Raw genomic sequence first — 12,353 nt, 5'->3', positions numbered from 1 at the left:
TCATCAATATACCAATCCATAATATGTTCATCACAAAAAATAAATGTTGTCATTACAAACCATGATCAACCAGACATCACAATATATATGATATTGTTCTCAATAACACCAGTGTATGTACATGTTTCCTCTGTACAAAACCTGCGTACAAATCGTGGAACACTGAGCATTGAATAATCAATCACTGAACCATACGTAGATCATTCCATTTGTCATGGATCAACATAGATTTCTAAACCAAACATAGATTATCATATTGTAGTATTATTATCAATCCATATACCATTCAATCCTTTAATCACTGCCAGATGTAGATCATCAAATTAGAGACATCATTGACAAACAACAACAATCAAAACATAACTAATCAAATTCCATCAACAATTCAAACTTTAAAAACCTATTATATTTATGGGACTTCCATAACACACATTAGTGTATGTACGCACTTACCATACACAAAACCCATGTACAAATATTCACATAATGAAAACACTTCGAAGAATATATACACCACTACCCAAGAAGCAGATTCACATATGTATGTGACTAACCTGAGTAGAACTAGAATACTGTTATGAAACCAACTCAAGAAAAGATAGAAAAGATAGATCAACGCCTTAGAATTCAGCCTCTTCGAGGGGGCAACCTCCTTTACATTACATAAATGAACAATTCTTGGATGATTCAAATGACAAAACCTCCTTTCTATATATAGGAGTCTAAGGAGTCACAATATAATCCAGCCGACCTAACAATAATAATATAAAGCCACAAAAATAACAATAGAGGGATTCTATGGGGCACATAAATAACAATATGGGGGTAATAGGGGCACAACAATATAAATAAGGGGTATAACTACAATAGTAATGGGGTAATCACTAGTATTATAGGGACCCAACATGCCCCTCTCCTTCAAAAAAGTGTTGTCCTCAACGCTTGAGTAGTTCTGGATACTTCTGCATAAAATTCTCATCCTCCCATGTGGAATCTTCAGCGGATAAGTTCTTCCACTTGATAAGATACTCTGAAATTGATCGATTTCGTAGCTGTCGAGTTCTTGTTTCTGTGACTGCTTCCGGTTCCAATATAATTTTTCCTTCCTCGTCAAGTTCTGGCAATATTGTTTGAATTGGGAGCTTGTCGCCTATAACCTTCTTTAAACATGAAACATGGAAAACTGGGTGCAATCGAGAAGCTGCAGGAAGCTCCAATTTGTATGCCATAGTACCAATCTTTTGCAACACCTTGTACGGACCATAATACTTTGGTGATAATTTATTATCCTTCTTAGCTTGCTTTAGGGACATTTGCTTATATGGTTGTAGCCGTAGGAATACCCAATCACCTACATCAAAACTTCTTTCACTGCGATGTTGATCTGCCTGTTGTTTCATTCTATTTTGTGCCAACACGAGGTTATCCTTTAAGAGTTGGAGGACTTGTTGTTGATGTTCGATGTGATGTTCCACTGCCTGAACCTTAGAATTTTCTCTTAAATATGATGTGATGGATGGTGGTTGATACCCATAAAGTGCCATAAATGGGGTCATTTTTGTTGCTGTATGGAAGGAAGTGTTATACCACCATTCAGCCAGAGGCAACCATTTGACCCATTGTGTCTGTTTATCAGATACAAAGCAACGAAGATATCCTTCCAAACATTTGTTTACTATCTCAGTTTGCCCATCAGATTGAGGATGATAAGATGAGCTATGAGCTAACTGAGTACCAAGACAAGAAAATAATTCTGTCCAAAAATTTCCAGTGAAAATGGGATCTCTGTCACTTACAATAATCTTTGGGTTTCCATGTAGCTTTTGAACTGTTTCCATAAATGCAGTAGAAACTGTACTGGCTTTAAATGGATGTGATAATGCACAAAAGTGTGCATACTTGGTAAGTCTGTCAACTACCACCATGATGACACTCTTTCCCTCAGACTTGGGTAAACCTGTGATAAAATCCATTGAAACCTCCTCCCAACGTTGGCTTGGAATGGATAAAGGTTGTAATAGACCCGGTGTCTTAATTGTTTCAACTTTATTTTGTTGGCAAACCAAACATTCCGCCACAAACTTTTGAATATCTGATTTAAGGCCATCCCAAAAAAATTCCTTCTTAACCCTGTGGTAAGTTTTTAAAAATCCTGAGTGCCCTCCTAAGGGAGAAGTGTGCAATTCCATAAGAATCTTTTGTTTTAGCTGGGAATTCTTACAGAGGTATAAGCGATCTTTGTACCATAACGAATCATTTTGCCAGCTAAATGTATCAGAAGTACTGGAATCTTGTTGTAGCTTTCGAATAAGTGCCCACACTTCTTCGTCATTCTTCCATTCCTCCCTTGCTTCGTTTATCCAATCTGGTTGGATAATAGAAATGGCACACAACAATGCTTCCACATCCTCATCCTTTCTTGAGAGTGCATCTGCCACCACATTTTGCTTCCCTTTTTTGTAGATGATTTCAAAGTCATAACCCAACATCTTTGTGACCCACTTTTGTTGCTCTTCAGAGGATAATCTTTGTTCTAAAAAGTATTTAAGGCTATCATGATCCGTTTTTACCTTGAAGTGTCTTCCCATTAGGTAGGGTCGCCATTTCTTAAGTGCATGGAGTATTGCCAACATTTCCTTCTCATAAATAGCTTTGCTTAAAAACTTTCCCTTGATTGGACGACTTTCAAAAGCAATGGGTCTTTCATCTTGCATTAGAACAGCACCAATTCCATTTCCTGAAGCATCACATTCCACAATAAAGGTTTTTGTGAAGTCCGGTGTAGCTAAGACCGGTGCTTGGCACATTGCCTCTTTAAGATGTTCAAAGGCCTTTGTTGCTTCCGAAGTCCATGAAAATGAATCTTTCTTCAATAATGTTGTTAGAGGTGCTGCTATTCTCCCATAATTCTTAACAAACTTGCGATAATACCCTGTCAACCCAAGAAATCCTCGCAGATGCTTTATGGATGTGGGGATTTTCCATTCCTTAATGGCTTTAATTTTGCTAGGGTCTACCTTAACTCCTTCATGAGATACAATATGACCCAAATATTCCACCTCCTGGACTCCAAAGAAACATTTGGATCTTTTTGCATATAATTGTTTCTCCTCCAATAGTTGTAGCACCCTGTCAACATGTTCAACATGATCCTTCCAAGACTTGCTGTAGATTAGTATATCATCAAAAAATACTAACACAAATTTTCTAAGGAATGGTTTGAAAATTGAATTCATCAAACCTTGAAATGTTGAAGGTGCATTGGTAAGGCCAAAAGGCATGACCAAAAATTCATAATGACCCTCATGAGTTCTAAATGTCGTTTTCGGAATGTCTTCAATCTTCATTCTGATTTGATGATATCCCGAACGAAGATCCAACTTGGTGAAGTAAATTGATCCATGCAATTCATCCAGTAATTCATCAATGACAGGAATGGGGAACTTATCTTTAATAGTGAGCTTGTTGAGCTCCCTATAATCCGGACACATGCGCCATGATCCATCCTTCTTGTGCACCAATACTACTGGAGCTGAGAAAGAACTTTGACTCGGTTGAATTATACCAGCCTCTAGCATTTCTGCAACCATACGTTCAATTTCACTTTTTTGGACATAGGGATATCTGTACGGCCTGATGTTTGGAGGAACACTTCCTGGAATCAGATGAATAGCATGATCATGATCACGCATAGGTGGGAGACCTTTGGGAGTCTCAAATACCTTGGAATGATTGTCCAGGACTTTTTGGAGATCTGGAGAAATAGATGATTCCAATGTGGAAACATCTAGCGAACATAATTGTGCAATTACACCTCTTTGCTCCTTTTTTAGAAGCTTTGTCATGCCATTAGAGCTGATTATCTTTCCTGGTTTCCCTGCAATACCCCTTAATTCAACTTCCTTTCCTTCCATAGAAAATTTGATGAAAAGTTCTTGAAAATTAAAAGCTATTGTACCCAAGGATTGTAGCCATTGGACTCCTAGTACAACATCAGCACCTCCCATTGGAATGGAAAGCATTGGGCTAGTCAATACATATTCTCCCATGGATAGCTTGATATTATGGCACTTTCCAGAGCAATTTATTGTTCCTCCATTTGCAATCATCACTTGACACTCTGGTGCTGGATATAGGAAGCAATTCAATTCTTTTGCTACCCTACAATGAATAAAATTGTGGGTGCTTCCTGAATCAATCAACACTATTACCTTTTTCTTCTTGATTTGTCCTTCTATCTTGATGGTTTGAGGAGTGGTAATTCCCGCCAATGCATTACAAGATATGGTCGGATTTATTTGTTCTTCATCTAGGCTTTGTTCCTGGAGTATATCCTCTTCTTTTGACCTTTCTTGCTCCTTTTCTTCTTCCTCTTCACAATCTATGTAGAATAATTTCTTCTCAGCACACTTATGACCTTTTGTGTATTTGCTATCACAATTGTAACAAAGCCCTTTTGCTCTTTTTTCTTCCAATTGTTGTGGTGTCAACCTTGTAGGTTGTGGAAGACTAGGGGCAACAACACTTCCGTCTTTATAGTTGTGAGTGGTATGCTTCCTAGTTGCCATAATTTTGCTTTCCATTTTTCTTGCTAACCTGAATGCCTTCTCTAATGAATCAGGTTCCCAAAGGCGAACATCATGTTGGATATTATCCTTTAAAGACCCTATGAACACATCAATCCTATGCTCCTCTGGAATATCTTTTACCCTTATGTTCAATTTTTGGAACTCCTCAATGTGCTCCATTATTGAACCCTTTTGTTTGAGACTTATCAATTGGCTAAAAAAAGTGTTGCTTTTTGTATCCTCATAATGTGCTATCAATTCTTCCGTAAAAATTGCCCAAGTGATAAATTGTTTACGAGAACAAAGCCATTGATACCATACAAACTGATTTGGTTCCAAATATACAGTTGCCATACGTACCTTTTGTGTGTTTTGCACATTATTGAGATCGAAGAATTGCTCCATCTGTAATATCCATGTGGCGGGATCCTTGCCATCAAACTTCCTCATATCGATTTTTGGAATATGGTGATTCTTCGATCCAACATTAGCGTCTATGGAATCATGATTAACATTTCTTTTGTTCTCATCATGAGTTTCCTTTACTACCCTTTCACCCTTAGGGACCATTTCTTGTAGCAACTTATTCATATTTATCTTCAATTCGTCCATGTCTGTCTTCAAATCTATCTTCAAATCATCCATCTTAGCTTCCACGTCAATCATCTTAGCTTCTACGCCTTTCTTTAAACAATCCATCTTAGCTTCTACACCTTTCTTTAAACCATCCCTCTTAGCTTCTACATCTTTCTTTAAACCATCCATCTTAGATTCTGTTCCTTTTTGTGCAAGGGACAGTTGTTGCACTTGGTCTTGTAATTTTGATATATCATGTTGCATTTCTTCCTCTTCTTCATGAGTCATGCTAGAGCTTTCAGGTTCCTTACTAGGTGTTTGCATTTTCTTTCCTCGGGGCATCAGTTACCGATAATAATGCTCTACTATGCCCTTTGAATTCCTTCAAAATAAATTTTCAAACCAAGCTTAAGCAAAAATTTAAGAAAATCTACACACTTTTTTTCACTTTGTAGGAGCTCGATATTGCCTCTGATGTATCTCTGTACTTTCCAATCATCTAGTTCTAAATTTGCGATCTGTAGTAGCCCTCTGTGTCCTCTTTCCAATGCCACAAGTCTGAACCAAATTGGATTCTCCAAGGAAGAGTTATGTGAAATCTCCCACAGTGACTTGCTTTTAGACTAGTTCAGTAGAGCGAACTTGTACGACGTGCCACGAGTCACTGTTTTAACCTTTGGATCTGAAACTCGCATACAAGAAACTACAGTCTGTCCTCTTTCTGTACCTTCTTACGAAATTTCAATCCGATCCCCAGAGAGAAAGTTATGACGATTTCCCCAGGTCACCTGTTTTGAATGTAATTCAGGAGTCTGCAAAAAGACCAACTTCCTCAGATCATATCTCCGCAAATATCACGTGAAAAGCTCTGAAATTCGGACCCAAGGTTCAGTGCAATTTCTTCTCAAATGGGTTTTTTTTTGCGACTTCTGAAACGTCACAGAGAAAAAGTTATAGCGAAAATGCCACGATGACCTGTTTGGAGCAGCGAAACCCTAGAATCCAAAGCTCTGATACCAAATGTTATGAAACCAGCTCAAGAAAAGATAGAAAAGATAGATCAACGCCTTAGAATTCAGCCTCTTCGAGGGGGCAACCTCCTTTACATTACATAAATGAACAATTCTTGGATGATTCAAATGACAAAACCTCCTTTCTATATATAGGAGTCTAAGGAGTCACAATATAATCCAGCCGACCTAACAATAATAATATAAAGCCACAAAAATAAAAATAGAGGGATTCTATGGGGCACGTAAATAACAATATGGGGGTAATAGGGGCACAACAATATAAATAAGGGGTATAACTACAATAGTAATGGGGTAATCACTAGTATTATAGGGACCCAACACATACATATATGAAATCATTGAATTATACTTTCGTTGCACAACACAACATATATCAAACCCAAATCCTGGCATACACATTGTTACAGTCACACATCATTATACCATCATCATAGGTCTATCAAACCGTACACAGATTAAGAAACATGTATATGTTAGTGTGAAATTTCTTGGAAGGTGTACCAAAAACACTTCACTTAAGTCACTAGGTGATACGTGACCCTAACAACAATTTGTGGTTGCTTATACTTCTGGTCTGCAATAAAACTAGAAAAAATGTGCAGCAAAAACAACATATATGATTGAAAATGACAAACAACAATATATATATCCAATGTAATAACCCAAATGGAAGGAATTTTAAAGTGAATAAATATTTTATTGATAAAACCTGGTGAAGGAGATCTACATAAAAGGTTATGCAAATCCCCCTCTGTGGGATGCGTTCTTGGATGTCCTTGATGCTTCAGTAATCGATTCTCTCTCTCAATGTGTAAAAAACCCAAAACAATGTGGATAAATCAAGTGGGAGTTCAAATAAAAAGAGATGATAATGGTGATGATGATAATGACCATTGTGAAGAATGAATGGAAAACCCTTCTATTTATAACAAGGTATTGAGTTAATCTCGAAAACGGAAAATAGTAAAACAATATTGACCAAATCAAGATCTAACCGTTATGAATGCCTTACTATATTTTTTGGAGAGGGAAACGATATTCAAAACGGTCAAATATATTTATTTAGAAATATTTAAAAAATAAAATGATTTATTAATTATTTCGCGAGGATTAAGAATGGTGTGAAAATGAAGTAATTATTAAATAGTGATTTAACAATTATTCCAATAATAAAAATAATGAATAATAAATAAATAGTGATTTATTTAATTATTAATAGGGGATTTAGTCAAATGTGACAACAAATAATTATCAAACAATGATTTATTAATGATTCCTAGAGAAAATTAAATAAATAGTGATTTATTCAATTATTCTCATGGGGTTTTTTTATTTAATCACAAAATAATTTAATAAAAATGGTTTACTAAATTATTTCCCATGGTGAAAGTGATTTTTCTATTGTAAAATTAATCCTACATGGTGTATTTCGATCCCCCTAGTTAGAAATGGCTAGGTGATCATTTTTTGGTGATAATAGATTTCCCCCCAATGTATGAGTGTTAGGAAAAAATTGTATGACTGAAATACATTGTAGGTTACACTTCCACGAGACACCAAAGGGGAGAGAGAGAGAGAGAGAGAGAGAGAGAGAGAGAGAGATACCTGAAGTAATGCAAGGGCAGACAAAAATGGAGGGGGTGAGACCTACTAGACTAATATAAGTATCCTTTTATGTTGGAGTGCATGTTCTCAAATGAGGTGGGGGAGACATACCTATACCCACCGAGATAATTGAGTACAAAAATTATGGTGAGCCCACGAATGTGGGACTGAGCTACAAAGTACATGATACATGATATGCTGGCATCAATAGGCTAGAAAATAATACAATGGATCACATATACATAATGTTCCTAGAAAGACATAGGCCAGGACTGAATACAATAACATCTAAGTACATGAGACATAATGCCCCTTAAGCTGACATGGTGAGGGGGTATCACAACCAAGGAAGCCCTATTGAACAAGAAAGGGATATGAATATCTCAATGGATCATCTAAATGACACATGGATGTTGTGGGCACTATAAGTGGCTGAAACTAAACCCATCACATCTACGAAACCACATCCGAGGATGGAACAACGTCTGCAGACATCTAGGCATGTGCGGGGCTACCTGAAGGGCCAACCCCTCATGAGGTCTGGAACATCTCACACACACCCCAGAATCACTAGGACAATCATTTGGATCCCTGAACCATCAAGAGTACGATTCTCAATCGTGCGATAATGATTTGGCACTAAGCACGTGAGAAACAACCAAGTCAAAGGGAAATGATGATTCCATTTACTTGATCCAAGGCATTGAACCAAGGTGGAAGTTAGAACCAAGGTACATCGCCCTCTAGACCACACTTGTGGAATAAATGTGCTAAAGTCGACAAAAGAGGGATAGAGTTCAGGCAATGAGGAATCCTTAAAAAAGGCACAAGGTATCGTATTAGAGTGACTGATGGACTAACACCAGGGATGACGATGGAAGGAAACAAGATGAGTGGCAGATTGACGACTTCCCTTATCAGAGCATGATATGCATGGTTGACCTCGCAGCAACTAACTTGATTCTAGAGGGGATGGTAAATTACTCAGACGAGGGATTTTCAAAGATGGAGCAGTATAGTTGGAGGAAAAATATGAATACAATGGGATGGAAGTGACACGAAAATGTATGTAATATTGAAATTGGACTCAAGGGGACTTAGAACAGACTCCATAGATACAAGGATGACTCATCTTGGATGCTCTGAATAAGGGTGACTCGATGATGTTGTCACATGGGGAAGGCCCGGAGGGGACCATAAAAACATAAGTAAATGGTGGTTACTCATGAATAAAATTGACATGTAAGTCAACCAGTGCAAAGTTAAAGTGGTACCAAAGTACAGGTGGCTCAAATGAAGAAATTTGATTTTAATAGGTAGCAAAGTGAGATCTCATGAAAAAAAGATGGCTTCCTAGTGAATTTTCAAATTACCAAACACAAACGGAAACCCATTATCGTAGTCGGTGATATTTTTCCAATAGTCTTGATTGTTTGTCAAACAGACCTATGGTTTGGTTGTAAGGGGTGACAAAAAAACTTGGGTTTTTCCCATAAAATGGATTCCCCCCCCCCCCAAATCCATTTCATTTTCATATTGAGCTGTTGGATAATTTGGAAAGGAGAAGGCCCTAAATCGTGTGGTGATCATAGCGGATAAACCGAGCATCAGAATTTGGATCCTATACTTTTAGGTAGGTGGCCTTACTTATCTAAAAAATGTCCTTAATGCTTCTGGGAAGGATTGTTCCTAGTGGAGAATCAAGGTAAGACACAAACACATGAAAGAACTAATAGAAAAGGTATAGGATCATCCCTGCCCACCATGTCAAGCATGGGTACTCAGTGGTAATTGTGGCATCACAAAGAGTAGAATGTTTTGATATATGGTATCAAGCATCTATGATATGCAATGTGAATATGGCTCATTGGAGATGCCGGTAGGAAAAACTATCCAAGGAAGGAAAGGATAATCAACCATACCTATATCATTAGGCTCTAGGTCGAGACTTATGTTAATGAAGTGAGAATGTGGCTAGGGAGGGAAATCATGCCCCCAAGCACGTGACATTTCCTCTCAACATATGATGATGTAGGGACTTATCACGTATACAAAGGTGGGAATAATGCCCCATACAAGAGGAATTTGTGGAGCACCATACTATTCCAAGTGCTCAAATAAGGGATTCAAGAATTAGCCCTACTAGCACAAGATCCTCCAGACGATGATGAGGATATGTAGGGGCATATGTGTCCCTAATTTTTGTATGGATAGATGTAGCATGCTATGGACATACTGGATGTATTTAGAGTAATGGACTCCAAACACATTTTCAGGATGTTGTTCACCATTTATTTATCTTATGGACGTCTTCTTGTGGGAAGAATGCATGAAGCATGCAGTAAGAGGAAGGAAATGGTGGATAACAATTCTCATTTGGTAATGCATCTATGAATCAAATGGACTGAATTTCTAGGTTCACATACGTGGTGCCACTACACCAAAGAGTGGCTTCAGATATAATGAACTAATGCTCGCCAAGAAAATACTAGGGCTGAACAACAACAGCATCTAAGGGATTGGGTTATTTATGGGAGATGGAGAAATGATTAAGTGGATCATCCTTAGAGTTATCTAAAGTGATGTGGGACTCTAGAGGTTCTTCTAAATGGCGAAGAATAACAATACTAGAGTCAAGACTACTAGAATGCACTAAGAGGGTTGGGGAGAATTGCGTCTCATGGACTTTCAAAAGTGGATCATACATTGTGTGGAAATGTAATGGCCACAAGGTGGATGTGGATCGAATTCATGGGTTCAAAGTAAGGGATTTTGGAACCAATCAACCTCACCATGAATGAATTCTTTGGACTCCACAACATATTGTTCGTGGGTTTGCTCTGGAAGGAAGTACACACGATGGTGCATAGCATCCTAATGATAATGAGGGGTGGTCATGGATTCCGTAATGTCTCCATTAGAATGGAAGATAAGGGGACTAGAGAAATAGAGACCACATGATGAATAGGAACTTCCTAAGACATCTCATGAGAGACAAGATTCACATACACATCGTCAATGCTGGGAGATGGATGACTAGCAGATGTGGCATCTACCGATCTTGAGACCGAAGTGTTCATAGAAGGAGGTTCAACATAATAACAATAGGAGACATCAAGGGAGTCCCAATACATCGAACTCATGGATGAAGATAGGTAGAGAATAGGAGCAGTACTATCTGTAATCTCGACATTAGGGGGAAGGATCATGATGGGTGGTTGAGAGACCTCCTACAATTAGGTCCCTATAGTACTAGTGTATTCCCTTATTATTAATGTCATTGTAGCCCCTTATTATTATTTTTTTGCCCATGTTGTCCCCATACAGTTATTATTGTGCCCCATAGAATCCCACTATTATTATTGTTGTGCCCTTACGTTATTATTGTTATGTAGGCTCTGATTATATTGTGACCCCTTAGACTCCTATATATAGAAAGGAGGTCTTGTAATTTGTATCATTGAAGAATTGTTCATTTGTGTAATTTAAAGGAGCTTTCCGCCTTGAATATTCTACATTTTCAATTGTTGATCTATCTATTTCTTCTATTTTGTGAGCTGATTGCATAAAAATTGGTATCAGAGGTTTGGATTTTAGGGTTTCACTGCTTGAAATAGGTCATCGTGGCATTTTCGCTATACCTTTTTTTCTACGAGTTTCAAAAGCTGAAATTAAAACCCATTTGAGGCAAAGTCATTATGAACCTTGTGACCACATATCAGATCTTTTCTCGCTATATATTTGGAGATATGAACTGAGGAAGTTAGCGTTTTTGCAAGCTCCTGAGTTCGATCTCAAACATATCACCTTGGAAAAATCATCATAACCTTCTCTCTAAGCATTAGATTCAAATTTCGTAAATATTTATAGAAAGAGGACAAACTGTAGTTCCTTGGGTATCACTTTTAGAGTTGAAGGTCGAAAAAGTGACACGTGGCATGTCATACAAGTTTTCTCTACTGAACGAAAGTATAATTAGGTCATCATGAGAGATTGGGCATGACACTTTCTTGGAGAATCCAATCGCGATCAGTCTTGTGGGGTTGGAAAGAGGACTTAGAGAGTATCATAGGCTAAAATTTCATAACTTCAAGATCCAAAATTACAGAGCTACAGGCGTTTCAGGATCAAGCTCATACAAAGAGGAAAAAAAAGGTACGTAGTTTTTTTTTTAATTTTCATAAGCATTGTTTGATAAAGTAGTTTCAAGTGATTCAAAGGGAATTATGAGGAATAATTATCATTCATTCATGACATGAAGAAATAAAATGGGAACACCTAGTAAGCAACTTGAAATCTCTACTATGACACATGAAGAAGAGGAAGAAATGCAATGCGATATATCAAAATTACGAGACCAAGTGCAACAAATTTCTCTCTAAAAAAGTAACTGAAGCCAAGATGGATGGTATATAAGCAAAACTTAAAGGTAACATCAAATATTTGAATATGGATTTGACAAATTTGCTACAAGAAATGCTTACTAATGGCGAAAGGGTAGTAAAGGAAACTCATGATGATAACAAAAGAAATGTTAGTCATGATTTCATAGACTCTAACATTGGATTTA

The sequence above is a fragment of the Pinus tabuliformis genome, chromosome 3_2, assembly GCF_031772625.1.
Source record: "Pinus tabuliformis cultivar Carrire ecotype Pingquan chromosome 3_2, CPIR1, whole genome shotgun sequence".
Classification (NCBI taxonomy): domain Eukaryota; kingdom Viridiplantae; phylum Streptophyta; class Pinopsida; order Pinales; family Pinaceae; genus Pinus; species Pinus tabuliformis.
Note: the sequence above shows the minus strand (reverse complement) of the source record.